General features: G+C 39.2%; 1 pseudogene; it reads right to left on the bottom strand.

Annotated features, from left to right (window-relative positions):
* Positions 1 to 7,392: 7,392 nt before the first annotated feature.
* LOC107753742 (GTPase IMAP family member 8-like) overlaps positions 7,393 to 18,167 on the bottom strand; it is a 17,375-nt pseudogene continuing 6,600 nt past the window's right edge.

An 18,167-nucleotide genomic window follows, 5' to 3' on the forward strand; every position in this document is an offset into this window, starting at 1 on the left:
CCCCCTTGTTCCATGTAGTTACAGGGTAAATACAACATTTGCGGGCTGTAAATTAAAGTGGTGCTTTGTTCCCCCTTGTTCCATGTAGTTACAGGTTAAATACAACATTTGCGGGCTGTAAATTAAAGGGGCGCTTTGTTCCCCCCTTGTTTCATGTAGCTACAGGGTAAATACAACATTTGCGGGCTGTAAATTAAAGGGGTGCTTTGTTCCCCCTTGTTCCATGTAGTTATGAAATAGTTAATAATAAATAACTGGATAATTATCATAGTGATACAATAATGATCGTATATAAAAAAAGATGAAATGATTATAAAATATTTAAAATTACTCAGAATATGGCAAAATGTCAGATACAGTGTTAGTACAAGAATAGCCAACACTGTTATAATAGCAGCATTATAATTGAACTTATTATTGAGCAGTAAGTCACACATTGTGGACATAGCTTATTTTACATGATCAGACAGATACCAGAGTTGATCAAAATTATTGCTGTTTGAAAAAAAAAACTTTCTTTTTGAGTCTATTTGTGCGTACCCGGATAGATTGGAATCGCCTTCTAGATGGGATGAGCTGAAACAAGCTATGGTTAGGGTGAGTGATGTCCTTAATGATATTATTCGCCCTTCTCAAACAGCGGGTTTTATAAAGGTGATCAAGTGATGGTAGGTCAGTACCAACAATGTCAATGTCAAAAAATAAATGTAAATGTCATTGAAACGACACAGAGACTCTTACCTTAAATCGTCCAGTGTGTTTGTAGAGTTTTGCAGCAGCTTGAGTCTCGTCTTCATGAACTGTAAGGACAAACATGTTCATCAAAACATGGAGAATATTCTTGATTCACAAATAAGACTCACTGTTTTTACAGATGTGTGAGCTGTAGATTCACTTGACCTGAGTCTCTGTGTTTCCTGTAGATAAAAAACATCCCAATTACAGCCACAATCACCAGAGATCCAGCAGCAGCAACAGCAGAATTCAGCACAAATATCAGAGATACTGAGACTGGAGGACGTGACGTAGAAGGAGCTGTAGACTGTAATGGAGTCTGTGGGTCTGGTGTTGTAACAGCTAAAGATGACAGTCAGTCATTATTGTGAATGAATGTGTCAGTCTGCACTACAACAAAAGACAGAGATCAGCTCAGTAAATAAACATATTTAAGGAGCTGGAAAACATGAGAGAATAACAGTAACATTTAAAATAGATTCATATTTAACAAGATTACAATGTCAAAACTTGACTATTGAACAGACATTTAGAAGTTTATTTTAAAATGCAAAGTGTTCAAAATCAAAATAAAGCTCTGTAAAAACTTGCATTTTTGCAACACTATATGTTGTGAGTGTGTCCAATCAAGTAATGGAAAGTTTTACACACACTTGTCATCTTCACGCTCACTTATGCCTAATACAGGAAACACATCATGTAAGTAGACAAGTGCTCAAGTACAAAGACCACAAGTGTGGGTATTTGGACAGGCCCTCTGTTTCGGTTGCGCTTCGGCTCTGCTTCTCTGCGCAGATGAATGTGATTCGAGACACTGGCACAGATACACGACAATTTATCAGAACAGATGGACACATAAATAACAGATGAATAATCTCTGGTGATTCCCCGGGGTTTGCCTTTTTGAATGATGCATGGTTGATTTCTCCTGTTCATAGTTATTATTAGAAAATGTTACTGTAGCTTTAACCCAACTAATGCCTGCTTTTTTTTTTTTTTACACACTTCTAGTGTCACGTGTTTATGCTGTTTGGACGTCGTTCACTTAGACTCCACAAGTGACATATATAGAGCGAGCATGAAGGATGTGTAAAAATACTTCATCTGTCACCGATGATGATGTGATATCAGAGACTTTCGTCTTTGCACTGACCACTTTTATAATTTTATGACCTTCCATATGAATTAATCTGTCAAGATTTATAGTAGATTCAAACTGATCAAGATTACACTGGCAGAGAGGACAATAATGTCATAGAAATGGAAACACTTTTACTCCAGATGAGAATCACATCACAACTGAAACTAAAGCTGCTCCTGTTTGAGCTTTAGAGATTGTATTAAGACTGGGGAAAATAATGTGTTTTTTTTAATTATTATGTTTTTTTGTTTTTTGTTTGCCCATGTGAATGATGTGTAAAATACTTAATCTGACACTAACCACATTTGACATTTTTATGGCTTCATAATAAATGTTTTTATAGATATTTTTCAAACAAATTACATTGTGAGCTTTTGTGAATTTTTGACTCTGATTTAAGTGAGTGAAGTGAAGTGACATGTGGCCAAGTATGGTTACCCATACTAGGAATTAGTGCTCTGCATTTAACCCATCCTAAGTGCGCACACACAGCAATGAACACACACACCGTGAACACACACCCGGAGCAGTGGGCAGCCATTTATGCTGCAGCGCCCGGGGAGCAGTTGGGGGTTCGGTGCCTTGCTCAAGGGCACCTCAGTCGTGGTATTGAAGGTGGAAGAGAGCGCTGGTTATTCACTCCCCCCACCTACAATCCCTGCCGGACCGGAGACTCGAACTCCCAACCTTTGGGTTACGAGTCCGACTCTCTAACCATTAGGCCACGACTTCCCCAACAATTTAAAAAAAAATAATTGTTACAATTATTAGAAGACTTTAGAGCGCGTATCACAAATATTTTTTTCTGATTGCTTCTTCTTTTTTTTTTGTATAACCACAGTTTTACTACAGACACCATGGTTAAACTATGGTGTAGCAAAACTTTGCTTCATTTCTGGTTACCGTGGTTTAACAATTAAATAATGGAATGATTGTGTTAATCTAGATGAATGAGCTTCATCACGTTTCACACAAGCCTTCACTGTCACTTTGTTTAGTGACACCCTGTAGTGAAATAATCACATATATTTACCAGACACTACTTTCTCAGGTTGGCTTGAACGCCCTATGTGTTGTGTGGAGTTGGAAGGTCAAGGTTCTTCTTAGTATTAAGAAAGAAGAAACCTTTCACTTATAAACTTCTGACCACATACATCTAATAAATGAGTCTAAAGGAGCAATTCACGCAGAATGCATTTTTAGGTCAAAAAAACGCAAGAGGGCGCTCAACGTCAAATGTAATATAACATGGAGACTCTTGAGTGAGAAAACTTTATTGATAAAGGCAAGCAAATACAGCCAGCAAATGAACAGCAGTAGTAAAGTGAGATCTGTGTGTCTTATAGAAAAAACAATAAAGCCCTTCAAACTGAATTAAAAAAAACTGACACTGAAAAATGTAAAGAGAGAGAGAGCTTTTATGTTCAGCCAGTAGAGGGGTTTGGGACAAGATCTTTAAATTGGGTTTAAAGCCCCAAATCAAATATGTAGATTAGATGGTAAAAAAAGGTTAAAAAGGGAAGCAGTAATGATCAGTATTTATCATGACAAACACTCACATTTAATGTGAGGATTTTTTGCTTTTGTTCTCAAATAATCTTCTAGTCAGCCACTTTATTTTCCTTATTTATTTGAGATAAAATTACTTCTATCATGACAACTCTCTGAAGATTTTAGCATGGTAATGGATATGACAATGTTAATGTATTTGATATTGGCGGAATAGATCTGCTACAATGCTGCTGAATTGCTGCTGCTGTTGGTTTTTGCAGATTATTGCTGCTGCTGCAAAGCAAGTATAGGACCTTGCTACTGCCGATACATACACCGATACGCTGCTGTGAGTATTTAACAGATACTGCTGCTGCAAGAATAGCATATATAATAACCTGTAGCAGATCTATACAGGTGGAGCTGGGGAAGGTGGCGGGTTTCAGAGGAACGCTGAAGTGCTGCAAACTGCTCTAGAAAAATGCTAATCAGCCATTTAAACATAAAGGAGCAAGCAGTGGTGTATAAAGTACCTGAAAGCCATACTCAAGTAAAAGTACAGATATCTTACCAGAAAATGACTTTGGTAGAAGGTGAAGTCACCGTTTAGAATATTACTTGAGTAAAAGTCTTAAAGTATGTGATATCTATTGTACTTAAGTACAAAAAGTATATATTTTTTTATCTTAAATATATATATATATAAATGTTCATACACGGCTTGAGTAGTTTTAACTCTTTCTTCCATTTTTGTATTTTTGGGTAAGCATAAGAAACACTTCATCCGGTACTTAGTGTCTTTCATTCCAACATAAGAAAACATTTCTGGAATCTGCATCTGATATAGCATTTAGATGTATTTACACAGTTATGTATCTCAGAGGTTTTGTTTTTAACATAAAACGTTGAATACTGATATTTGAAATAATTTAAAACATGAAAAAAATAGTCGAAATGTAAAATTAAAACCGCCAGTAGGTGACAGCAAGTGACTGTTAATGAGTGAGTCATTGAGATTCAACCAATTCATTCAAACGACTGATTCATTCCGAAACAAAGCATGTGACTGTGTTAATGAGTGAATCACTGATCGGTGAATTTAACCGATTCGTTCAAAAAGCTGATTCATTCAATAATCAAACACTGTCCATTGCTCAGAGACACAAAACAGTGCTGTGATCTTTGTTAGGAACTATTTTCGTTAGCAAAATTGAGCAAAAACAAGCAATATTATGTCTAAAATGTAAGTCACTTATTGCTTTACTGAACTTGTATAACATGACTATTAAATGTGTTCATGCTGATATCTGCAGAAAAACAGTAGGCTACTCTTTGTGTGATATAGATTAAGTTAACTATATTAAATTATATAAATATAAAAAGCATACAGAAACATTTTTGCTGTCTACAATTTAGAACGCCTGGAATTTTGAATTGTAATATTCTAATAAATCAACGTGCGTGCACTCTCTGTGTGTGATTTGGTGATATAGCCTACTTGATAATGTCAGATCGCACATCATTACAACAACACTTACCATATTATAGCAGACGATGCTGTATCGCACACACCAGACTCGACTTGAGTGGAAAATGAATCGTCCGCGGTTGTGCGCGCACTTGTTTGCACATGAGCAAAGGTGTTTTTAGGAGTCTAAACTTGCAAACGGCAGACCACTGATTCGTCAAATGTGCTTTCCTGCAGTCAGTGTTCTTCTGACTTCTGGCTATTTTGTAGTAAGTAACGAATATGCTTCGGAGAAATGTATCGGAGTAAAAGTATACATTTTAATTAGGAAATGTAGTGGAGTAAAAGTAAAAGTTGGCTGAAATATAAAAACTCAAGTAAAGTACAGATACTCCCAAAAGAAACAGTACTGTAACGAAGGATTATTACTGCGTTACATTACACTTCTGGAGCAAGCTTATTGGCTGCATATGCAACATGAACCAATCAGCTAGTGCCAAGTAGTTAATGCTGTGGATATCATCAGTTTGCATTAAAGACCAACAGCCTGCGCCATCTAGAGTTTCATGACAGAACTTGTTATATGAATTGTATTTATAGATTTTTTTGTGTCATGTCTGTGATTATCATTTGCCATGTAGCCTAGAACAGCTGCGTGAAATCGAAACTCAAATGTATGACATTACATTATTAAGCTATTTTTGTATTTTATTTTACTTTTCTTTTGCCAGTGTTAGAAACTCCAACAGTCTTCCTTAATTTGACAGATGCCCCACTTATTTTTGTCAAGTTGCTGAGATTTTCATGACACTAAATTTTCCGGTAACACTTTATTTCGATAGTCCACTTTAGACATTCTATTAACAGTAAGTAACTTTGCAACTACATGTCAACTAGCAGCTGGTAGAGTATTAGTAGACTGTCTGCTTAATATCTTCTAACACTTTCTTTGTCAACTTATTCTACTAACCCTAAACCTACCCTAACAGTCTACTCTGAGAATTAGTTGACATGTAGTTGACATGTAGTTACAAAGTTACTTATAGTTAATAGAATGTCTAAAGTGGACTATCGAAATAAAGTGTAACCAAAATTTTTTTTTTTAATCTTAAACGTACTTAAGTATTGAAAGTAAAAGTACAAGTAAATGCAGAGTGGAAAAGAAGCAAATAAATATATATAAAAATTGTTCATACACAGGTTGAGTAGCAAGATTGTGTTCAGTTTTAACTTTTTCTTCTATTTTGTATTTTTGGGTAAGAATAAGAAACACTTCATCCGGTACTTAGTGTCTTTCATTCCAACATAAGAAAACATTTCTGGAATCTGCATCTGATATAGCATTTAGATGTATTTACACAGTTTATGTATCTCAGAGGGGACATGGATGCATTTAAACTGCAATTGCAGATGCATAAATAGGCCTAAAGTGTTGTTTATAACATAAAACGTTGAATACTGATATTTGAAATAATTTAAAACATGAAAAAACCTCATCCAATTGAAACAAAAATACATTATATAGATTGTAGGCTATGGGCCCTATCATACACGCGGCACAATGCAATACAAGTGTTTTTTGCTAATTTCAGCCCGACGCAGTTATTATTTTCACGTCCAGTACCACATTGTTTAAATAGCAAATACACTCGCGCCCATCTGTTCGCCCATGGGCGTGCTGGTCTGAAACCGAGGTGTGTTCAGTTGCTTTGTTGGTGCGTTGCTATTTTGAGGCAACTGAAAATGACTGCCCTTGACTAACAAAAACCTGCTCTAAAGTCTATGGCGCAGTATTTTATTTAAATTTTTTTTTTGTTATTTAAAGGGTGTGTTAGTAATACTCTATAGTTGGGTGCACATTGCGTGTACACTCTGCTTATTACACACACAGGGATGTGCAGCAGCACACAAACATTTTTAAATATTAAAAATAAAAGGATTCCTCTGGAGAAGCCTTTAGTCTTTCCTCTTGCAAATTCCGTCATTTAAATAGCGAATCCGCCATGGTGCAAGCACAACTGGATTTTAAAGGGAATGGGAGATGAGACTGTGATTGGTTTATTGCATGTTACGCACAAAACACACCCATGACTCATTAATAGGCTAGTGTAAGAAATTATAGTCTGCCTCGACCCAGCTTCCACTCCAAAAGGTACAACCCTTTTGGACTGACCATTTTTTCAGTCGTTAAACTAGCAAAAGAGGATTCAGACCATGCACTTAGATCGGTAAAATAGGGCCCAACAGCTGACTGTAGATTGAAAAGAATGCAACATGAACGCGCGGACACTGCATGTATCGGCTAATTCTGTTGTGTGACACCACATTCATTTGCATTAAAGCATTTTTTCTCAACAAAAAGTGTTTTCAAACAAATTTTTGTGACATTTGACGTATCAATGTAGAACGGAAAAAGATTGTTTCAACGTTTGAGAAATGTTATCGACAATGACATTATGACATTTCCATCAGCTATATCACTAAACATTTTTAATCATTGGATGGAAACCTGGCTAGACGATGATGAATATTATAAAGATAAACAAAGATGTGTTTCTCACAGGCTGATTTTATCAGCAGTTGGTAGCAGCTCAGTTCTGTCCTTTTCTGTCTCTCTTTCATTCTTGATAGTTGACCTTTTAACTTCTTCATAAACGTGTCTCATTTTTACTCTCTCAAGTCCCGCTCTTCTTCATTTTCCTCCTGTTGTTTTCTCTCCTTTTCCTCTCTCTGCCTCCTCTGTGTCCAAACGGCTACATCATTGAAAGCTCCAGCAGCAGCAGCAGATCCAACAATGGCTCCAACAGCAGCTGTAACACCAGGAGCTCCAGCAAGAGCAGCACCAACAAGGGCAGCAACAACAGCTCCAGCACAGACGGCAGTAACAATTAAAACACTGCGAAAATAATTAACTTGTGTTTTTTTCCTCTCTTCCTCTCTCTGTCTCAACTCCTCATCTCTCAGTGTCCGCTCTCTTTCCTCTTGTTTAAATCTGTGAGCATCTTCGTACATCTGATTCCTGTAGTGTCCTCCTCCATTCTGCTCTATCATTGTGTTAGACTTCTGTTGTAGATCATAGGCCTGTTTTCTGTTATTCTGATCTTTATTGTTGAAGACGTGATATCTGCCGTCACACTGATCAACTAGACGTCTTAATGCATTGTTTTTCTCAATGGCTTGCTCCATGGATTCTCCTCTCAGCAGATCTCCATGAGTGAAGAGAATGATGGAGTATTTTAACACTCCCTCTCCAAACATCGTTTCAATCATCTGAGGAATCTTCTGCTCCTGTTCAGTGATTTTCATATTCACGTTAAACACAATGAGAAAAGCGTGTGGTCCAGGACTGGATAAATACACACTTCTGGCTATCTCCGTCATTAACTGCTCTGGATTCATCTCTGTCTCAAAGAATGGAGGAGTATCAACTACAGACACTTTCCTGCCTGAAACTGTGGCGCGTTTCTCTGTACATTCACGGGTTACTGCATTTGAGCCACGTGTAGATTTGAACACGTTCTGTCCCAGTATTGTGTTTCCAGCTGCACTCTTGCCGACACCTCTTCTACCCAGCAGCACAATCCTTCTGAATGAGCGACTGTCAGCAGAGATGTCTTGGATATTGATGGGAATACTTTGCCAAGGATTTTTGGAAACTGAATGACAAAATAAAACAGATTACAAACATTCACGTATTTCACTTTGGCATGTATGTCTTTGCGAAATAGACCTTTATCATAGTCTGCGTGTCGTCACATCTGGCTACGATTAGTTGCGTAAAGGAATTTCTGCATGCATTATGGACAGGCGCCAGGAAATTAAACTAGTTACTTCGCAAACATCAATATTTTATATATACGTCAGATAAACTGAGTTTGGTGTCTATAGAATATGTATGTGCTGAATTTGACAACAAATAAATTGCCACAATTCCCTGCTATAGGCACAGCCCTTGATTCAGACAGCAGCAGATTTTTATTTATTTATATGCTACTATTTGAACGCAGAAGTATGATAAAGGCCTATTACTATGCTAACATACTACAGTTTCTATACAGTAAATAGCTGTGTATGCAGATAAAAGAGGCAATATCACTAATGCTTAAACAACTTTTGTTTGTTGTATCTTTACATATTTTCTTATGTTTAGGCCACTCTTTTTATTGATGCTAAAACATTTCTTAAAATTTATCATACTGGGAAACCTGTGGATACTGTCAGAAAGCGAATTAAGTATTATTTGACAGTATTTTGAATGAACACAGCCTAATCCCTCCTTGCCTTATGTGAACCCTCCCTCAGATCTAGGTATAATAGACTTACATCTCTGTAAGGTCCTCTGGAAAACTTTCGTTATCAGAGATTTCACTTGGTCACTTGGAACTTTTGTCTTGTTGTTGAACACGTGGAATCTGCCCTCATATTTCTGAGTAAGATTCTTCAAGAATTCTGTCTCATTAATGACTTTGTTTATGGTCTTGTTTTCTTCATCCAGCTGATCTACTCTGGTGAAGAGTAACCAGGTGTTTTCAATGCGTTTTTCTTCCAGCAGCTCCTCAATCTTTTCCATGATTTTCTGGTCTTCTTGAGTGAATCTGTCTCCTTGGAGAACCAGCAGAAACACACACAGGCCTGATATACAGTTCTGGAGGACCTCTTTATATTGCCCAAGTTCTTCCTCACTCTCTGTACCAGAAAATCCTGGTGTGTCATAAACAATGACTGCAAATCCACAAACATCACCGATTTCTGCAGCAATTTCTCGAGTGACAGATTTGTAGCTTTTCATTAAACTAAAAGCTTGTCGTCCCAGTATTGTGTTTCCTGTTGAACTTTTCCCAGCTCCTGTTCTTCCCAGCATGACCAAATGCAAGCACACTTTCGGCATTAAGTGTGTTCCCCCTGTTTTTATTCCACCACCTAGGAATAAATAACATTAACATAGTGTAAGACAAAATAGAACAGTTTGGGTGCATGTATGTATTGACATTCCTCTAACCTGATCTTCCTAATTCAGTCCGTACAGCACTTCCAATTTATTTCAAATATAATAAAATATAGTTGCAAACTTCCACTCAATGTTAATATGTAACGTTAATTTACAATTTTGCCATAAACAATTCACCTCTTCAAATATTCCTCTTATTCACTTGGAACTTCATCTTGACTCTAACTAGATGTTATGATTGGGTGCTGGGCAGGCAAAGAGCAGGCAAGGAAGAGGATTAGTGATGTTAGGTTCTTGAACGAATCGTTCTTTTGAGCCGGTTCTCAGGAAGTAACCGGTCAAGCCGGTTCACAAATCGAACTGAATCGAACTTTAGTTCCGGGTTGATGACGCATGATGCACAGCCCGAAGTACCACGTCCAACTCAAAAAGAACCGATTGAGCCGGTTCAACCAACTGTCGAAGTTTGCAGAGGATTACCGAGGACTTAACAAGAACTGAATGAGCCGTGGCGAAGTTTGCCGAGGATTACCGAATATTCTGATTGAGTTGACGATACTGTGCAAGCCTGAGGCGCGTACTAATAACTTTTTTTTTTTATGTTTCAGTATGTGTTGACAAATTACTCATTTGAATTTTTCATTGATATAACATTGCATTGAGTTGTTAGAAAAGAAATGTGTAGAGACGTTATTGCTTGATGACGTCAGGAACCGATGAATCTGCTTTTTGAACCGGTTCAATGAGCCGATCTGTCCGAAAAGAACTGGTTCGCGGAAATGAATCGGACTAATTGGAAATGCAGCAGTTTAGTCAAAGGGTAATCCAAGAACACAATCCAAAACACAGGCAAGGATCAAAACACAGGTAATAAGTCCAAACAAAACCAAGCAGAGAAAACAAAACACATAGAAACCATGAAGGAAAACGGGGTAACACATCCACAACAACTGACAAGGACAGACTGAGAGACACACAGCTTTATACACAGGGGCAAACAAGATAACGAGGTAACAATGGGTGTGTGGTTAATCAGTGTCCATGGCAACTAACAAGGTGGCAGACTGGCAGGGAAACATGAGGTGAACACAACACAGAACACAGGACACAGAACACAGGCAGGGATTGTGACACTAGAAGCTTGCTAGAAACTGTTTTTCCCCCTTCTTTTTATATGGAAGCTTTCTGTTTCAGTGAGGTATAAAACATTTTAAACTCAAAACATTAATTTGTATTCTATATTATATACTTATGTACTATTGTGGCACAATGTGACTGAACTAGCTGCAATGATAAAAATCGGTCCTCTTCTAAAACACTACTAACACACAATATACACATTTTTATGTAATGATATTTCATTTTCATTAGCGAAATAAACAGCAAACATTGAACAACAATGGGCTGATTATTACCTTTGTTGTATTAGACGGCATAAATTATCAGGAACTTGTGACATGGGTATCAAAGTAAAAATAACTAAACTTCCATTAAAACTTTAAAAGTACAATCACTGTTGCTGTCAAATCATGGATTTTCTGTTGAGGTGATTAACCTCTACACTGCTTCTGCCTGCTGTTTGTGAATCTGAAGAACATGATTTGAGACATCACAAAAAAGAAAAAAAAAAACATTAAAATATTTCACAGATAAAAACACTGAACTTGACAGAAAAAAGCCTACAAACATCTCAAAACTTGTTTACAGTTTGGGACTCTTGGTCTTTCATGATTAACCCTTGACTGGTATAGTTGTACATTTGCATTTATTTATTTATTTATTATTATTCCTTTTTTAATGAAATATACATGTTCTTGACAATAAGAGAACATATCCCTCTGTAATCTCTGCATCAGTCCATCGGTCTCTTAGTTCTTAATCCAAGTCATTGAACTACCAAAGTGATGATCTGATCTTATTATTTTAAAATAAATTACACAGAACAACAGCACACTACACATTTTATGTTTATTTTTACAAAATGTGTCCACCAATTTTAAAGGGGACATATCATGAAAATCTGACTTTTTTGTGTTTAAGTGCTATAATTGGGTCCCCCGTGCATCTACCAACCTAGAAAACGTGAAAAAGAACAACCCAGTATCTTTGTTTTGGTAAGTGTTTTCTGTAAACATGTGCAAAAATCTGCCAATCAGATTTCGCTCCCCTACTGACGTAGAAAGGCAATCTTATTATAATATTACCACCCCCTGGGTCTCGACTTCCACCCCCTCCGAGGATCTCTTCCAAGCCGGGGCAGGCGCTCATTCCCCAGCTTGGCCGAACGACTCTTAACCCCCCCGTGACGCATCTCCCGATCTGGGGGGGCTATCAGTATACAGAGGGCGATGGTCAGACAGGCTCTTCTAGCTGGACATACCACACAAATTTGGTGGAGATCCGCTATGGTAAACAACCATGAGCCGTCCTGGTGGCCATTTTGAATTGGGCTCACGGGGTAATTCGTGAATTTCTCAGTGGCAGAGCCGTCATCCGAGCTGATACTCGAGGGGCACATAGGGCTTGAAGAGCCCGTCCGAACGAGCCCTTTGCCTGCAGGGCTCAGAAACGCCGTGGCGAAAGCACACCAAACTTTAGAGTCCCAGCCTCAAAGTCTTTTCCTCGCTTGTAAAGCTATAGGTCATAGGAGATGTGTGATCACCTCTGTGGTGTAATTTGAGCACAAGCTCATTCGCATTTAAAGGTAGACACACAAAATCTGTGCATTTTTCCTCCCACCCAAAAATAGGCAGTTAAAACATGGTATAATAAAAAATAAAAAAAAACATGGGGTATTTTGAGCTGAAACTTCACAGACATATTCTGGGGACACCTGAAACTTATATTACATTTTGTAAAAAGGAGCATAATAGGTCACCTTTAAAGGAATGAATTATGCACTGTATGTATTATTGCTCCCTTGTTTGAAATGCTAATATTAGCCGCGTTTCCACTACAGGAACTTTCTCCAGGAACTAGGGACTTTGGGGTGGTACTCGTGTGCTTTGACTGCAGGAACCATGGTCAGTGGGTTTGGTGTTATGTGTCGTGAATCCAATGAAGCTTACAAGTCACATTTTAGTAGGGGTGCTCCGATTGATCGGCTACCGATCACTATCGGCCGATAATCGCTTTGGGATGTTTGATTGGTGGTCTCTAAAAGGCTGATCTCAAAAAAACGATCTCAAGCTGATGACGCGCCTGCCGTGCGAGGTTTGGCACGACATGCAGCGGCACCGTGAAATAATGCAGCCCCTGCAGCGGCGCGGGTGAAATAATTATAATGCTGAAGGTGAGGAACAGTTCATATATTTCTTCATTAAATAACTTATAAAGTAATTTGAAAACTTTCTGTGAGACATAATTTAACAAACAGCGTGAGTGAATCACTGCGCATGCTCTCTCTCTTTCTCTCTCAAAATGCGCAAATGACTTCAAATCACATTGCGTCTGCACTATAAGCGAGCTGCTCTTGACACAGGAATTGTCACTTGCACAATCGAGGCAGTGTCTCATGTCACTAAAGTTTATAAATTGCATTTCGTTTTAATTCTTGCCAGTGTTTAAACCATTCAGCGCTCGCGTGCTCTCCTGGAGACCGTGCGCTCATGCACACTCGCAGCGCACACACATAACACCAGGTTCACATTACGCCGTTTGCGGTGCGTATATTTTCCGCGCTTATGTTAACGGATTAAAGCGTTCACACTGTACACGGTTGCGGTCCGGTATTCTGACGATGTGTGCTACCCGCTCAGATTGTGCTACCTCCCATTAAAAAGATAGGTAGCACTTTTTAATTAAAGTAACAGCGCTTTGTTTGCTGTAAATATGATCATGGATTGACACGAAAATGTAGTAATTACACCATAAATGCATATAATTCAAGTCTACTGTGTCCCTACTGTCAGGCTATGGCTTTTGGCTAGGTTAAAAGGAAAAGAGCACTTTTAGATAAACAAGGCAATAATAGATGGCACTCGTGGAGGTAGGAAAACAAAGTTCTTTATGAACCGCAGGATTGCTTGTAATAAAGATTTAAATGCAAAAGAAAAGGCAGTAGAGCTGACTGTTTCTGTCAGTGGTAAGTTTTAATTTAGAATGTTTGTGATAATGTAAGAAAAGTAGTTTAAATGTGTTGCCACTTGCTTGAGCAACTTAATATATAAATCTAGAAGTAAATGCAAAAGTAAAAAGCATTGAATAATGTCTTTCTAATATTTATTGCGTTTAAACACGTCTATGAAATTGTATTACTGTACTGTGTAAAAAAGAATCTCAATGCTGAAAAAGCATTTTAAGTAACAATGTTTAAATTTGAAATCACAATAATGGATAAATGTTGTGTTTGTAGTAAACAGCCACGGATCAGTTGCAGACTCCTGTGTGAAAGCACAGTCAGTGCTGCTTCTGTACCACTTACGTACCACACATGGACTGCATACGCACAGCAAACGGAGTATGTGTGAACCTGGTGTAAAAAGCCACCTCACATATAGCTCACGAAATCAGGCTTGTGCTGTGTGTAAGCTATTGTGCAACAATGGCACGATTGTCAAAACAAAAATGCATGGCATGATCAAACATTTAGGTGAGCTAAATACATATTTTTGAAAAATGTCTAAAAAATGCCCCCCTCCACCCCTCAAATTAAAAAATCCCCTCTCACAAGAGTCACCTAAGAGGGGAATTAATTTTCAAAAATGAAATTCAGGCCCTGAATAAATGTCTAAAAATCTTGATTGGATCATCACTATAAATAATTCTACATGATAAAAAGGAGGCTTTAAAAAGACTGGTATCGGTGACCGTATCGGCAGATACTGCTTTCTGTGATCGGTGATCAGCCTCAAAAATCCTGATCGGAGCACCCCTACTATTTAAACAAACTGTACCGAGCTGAAACATACAGTGGAAAAGCGCCAAAAGCAGCAGGTGGTGGCCGCCTAGAGTGTCAGGCTGTAATTGGGTGGTATGGTTGTGGAGTCTGAATGTTGACTGCTGGACAGTGAAAGTGTGTTGATGGCACTGGGGAAGTGACCACCTCAGCTGAAGCTCTCCGTTCAGATTTCAGGCTTTGAAGCTCATGACAAAGCACAGCATTCTGCTGACACATCTCTCGGAATGCTGAGATTATCATTAAATTGTCTCCTTGCTGGCAGAGCAGGGGTTTCTATTTCAGCATAAGACATATCTGTAGCAGCCTGCTCATTCAGCTAGAACAGGGGTAGGCAAGTTCGGTCCTAGAGAGCACCTGTCCTGCAAGATTTAGCTCCAACCCTAAAAAAAAAAGAAGTCTGTAGCCTTTGTAATCCTGAAGAACTTGATTAGCTTGTTCAGGTGTGTTTGATTAGGGTTGGAGCTGAACTCTGCAGGACTGCGGCTCTCTAGGACCGAACTTGCCTAGCCCTGGGCTAGAAGGACCATGAACAAAAACTATGGAGCTAGAAACCCTTTCTCTTCTGGTTTGGAAAGGTTGAACAGCTTGCAGCTTTGTCCGGTTAAAATGATGACGTCTCAAACCAGGAGTTGTTCTAAGTATTATGCTTTATTGAGCAAATTAAACAGAATTATAAAGTGTCCTGTCAGCAAATCATTGCTTCATTCTCTCAGCATGTCATGTCCCAGTCGTCAAACCCCTCCTATTATATGAGGACTCCACAACGGAATAGACTAGAAACTTCACCAATGTAGTAAGCTAGACAGTTCACTAGTACAGCTAACCTGAATATTGACTATAACATACAAGTCACCTCTAAATAACAATGGAATCCAAACAGACCTCTAATAAATCTAGGCCTTTTTACAAATTGTAAACAAGTAATTACCATGAAATGACTAAGAGCAGCAGTCATTGCTTTAGTAGAATTAAATACATCACTGAAGAAACTTTTAGCATGCTAATTTACGTTTTGATGTTAATCAAATCTGACCTTTTTCTTGTAGCTTTCTCCTCTCGTCTCCTCTCCGTCTCTGCTCTTCTTCCTCTTGTCTGAATCTCAGAGCATCTTCAAACATCTGATTACTGTAGTGTCCTCCTCCATTGTGCTCTATCATTGTGTCAATCTTCTGCAGTAGTTGGTCTACTATTTTAGGTAGAAGTGTGCATCCGTGCACACTATAAAGGCTAATATTGCCCACAACACATTGTGCTTTGGATGAGGATTCGGTTCAGAACTACAAACACAAGTAAAAGGGTTTAAATACTACAAAACATGGCAGATGTGTGCATCGGACAGATGTTCAGATTAAGGGGTTTGAGTGACTAATAATCAGTGTTTAACCTGATTAAACATATTTAATTAATGTTATCCATGTTACATTTTATCTGCAATATCAAAGGGAACTTTTATAGAGATCCATTTTACCATTAACTTTTAGGAGTTAAAGTTAAAGGAGAGTCTCCACATGAAAGAGCCACAACTGCCTTTTCTTTTCTCTCAAATATGGTAGAAAATGAAATGTGGAGGATGTTAACTGTGACAAGATGACTGACATGCCAGTTTACGGTGACAGAATGTGACTGTCACGGGTGCACTACTGAGTGGAGTGCGAAGCAAGGAACGGAGGGAGACGAGGAGTACATAAATCCAGAGAAGTTTAATTATAACAAGGAAAACTCAACGTAGTGCAAGTAGACATGATCAATACCGGACGCTGAACTAAAGACAGGGAACACTATTTAAACACATGACAAGACGAGGGGATGACGAGACACACCTGGGATCAATGAAAACAAACGGGAAACACCTGGAATTAAATCAACATAATCAGGACAGGAACAGGAAACTAACCAGATAGGTCAAGTAAAGTTCTGAAAGGTTTTCTTCGTCTGATGTTCCCTGTGAAAACTTGAATTAAGTAATGAGCAGGGAAGCCTAATGCACACATTCTCATAAAATAGGCCTGTGCTGTCTGATGTCTTTACTGTGACCTCTGCCAAGTAACCGGCGAAGGACATTCAACAGATCAACATCTGCATTTTATCAGGATGAAACACTGCTGTTTCCAGATGGAGATCTACATAAACCAGGACTTTACTGTTCAATCCTGGATGGACCACCAACACTCTTACAGCCTAATCTTACAGAAGAAGCAGTTGAGAAACAGAAGAGGACTGCAGCTTGTGGTTGTCATTGCTGGGAGATAATGTTTTGCTTACTGTGTTTTCCATTGTAAACGCATGCTGAAGTTGTGTTTGCTCTTGTGTGTATCACATGGCTTTTCATTTTCGGTTTACTAAGTAGTAAGGTGTGGCCGAAGCCAGGCAAAGTACTTATTTACTGTGTTAGCAAGTACTTGTTAGAAGAAGCAGTCAAGCAACTGAAGAAGACAGCAGCTTGTGTTTTGTTTATTTTCTCATTAGAATTTAATACGGATGTCGTTGCTAGGAGAAACTCCCTGCATCCCAATGTCCATACTACCCATCCTAAATAGCACGTGAGATTAAAATAAGTGTGTCCCAAAGCATAGTATGTTGAAAAGAGTATGCCAAAAGTCCCTGGTTGGTCTACTATTTTAGGTAGAAGTGTGCATCCGTGCACACTATAAAGGCTAATATTGCCCACAACACATTGTGCTTTGGATGAGGATTCGGTTCAGAACTACAAACACAAGTAAAAGGGTTTAAATACTACAAAACATGGCAGATGTGTGCATCGGACAGATGTTCAGATTAAGGGGTTTGAGTGACTAATAATCAGTGTTTAACCTGATTAAACATATTTAATTAATGTTATCCATGTTACATTTTATCTGCAATATCAAAGGGAACTTTTATAGAGATCCATTTTACCATTAACTTTTAGGAGTTAAAGTTAAAGGACCTAAGGACAGGCTTGGACTGGACGGGATGCCCCAAGGCGGTCACAGATCCGGGCGCCATGGCGGATCTGACAGACTAGGAGGCCATGGCGGATCTGGCAGTTCGGGAGGCCATGGCGGAGCAAATAGTTCGGGAGGCCATGGCAAAGCAGCCTCCGAGGCCGCGGCAAAGCAGCCTCCGAGGCCGCGGCCCCAGCCCCCGCCTCGGCCTCTCCGGCTGTAGCCCTACTGCCCCCCCCCCCAAAAAAACCGGGATGCTTACGGGTTCTGAGGCCCTCCGTGGGCCATGACAGGGGACTGGAGCCCTCCCTGGGCTTGACAGGGGACTGGAGCCCTCCCTGGGCTTAACCGGGGATCCGAAGCCCTCCCTGGGCTTAACTGGGGATCCTCCCTGGGCTTGACTGGGGATCTGGAGCCCTCCCTGGGCTTGACTGGGGATCTGGAGCCCTCCCTGGGCTTACCTGGGGATCAGGAACCCTTCCTGGGCTTAACTGGGGATCAGGTGCCCTTCCTGGGCTTAACTGGGGATCAGGAGCCCTTCCTGGGCTTAACTGGGGATC

Source organism: Sinocyclocheilus rhinocerous, unplaced genomic scaffold (genome assembly GCF_001515625.1).
Source record: "Sinocyclocheilus rhinocerous isolate Xijiao unplaced genomic scaffold, SAMN03320098_v1.1 scaffold202, whole genome shotgun sequence".
Lineage (NCBI taxonomy): Eukaryota > Metazoa > Chordata > Actinopteri > Cypriniformes > Cyprinidae > Sinocyclocheilus > Sinocyclocheilus rhinocerous.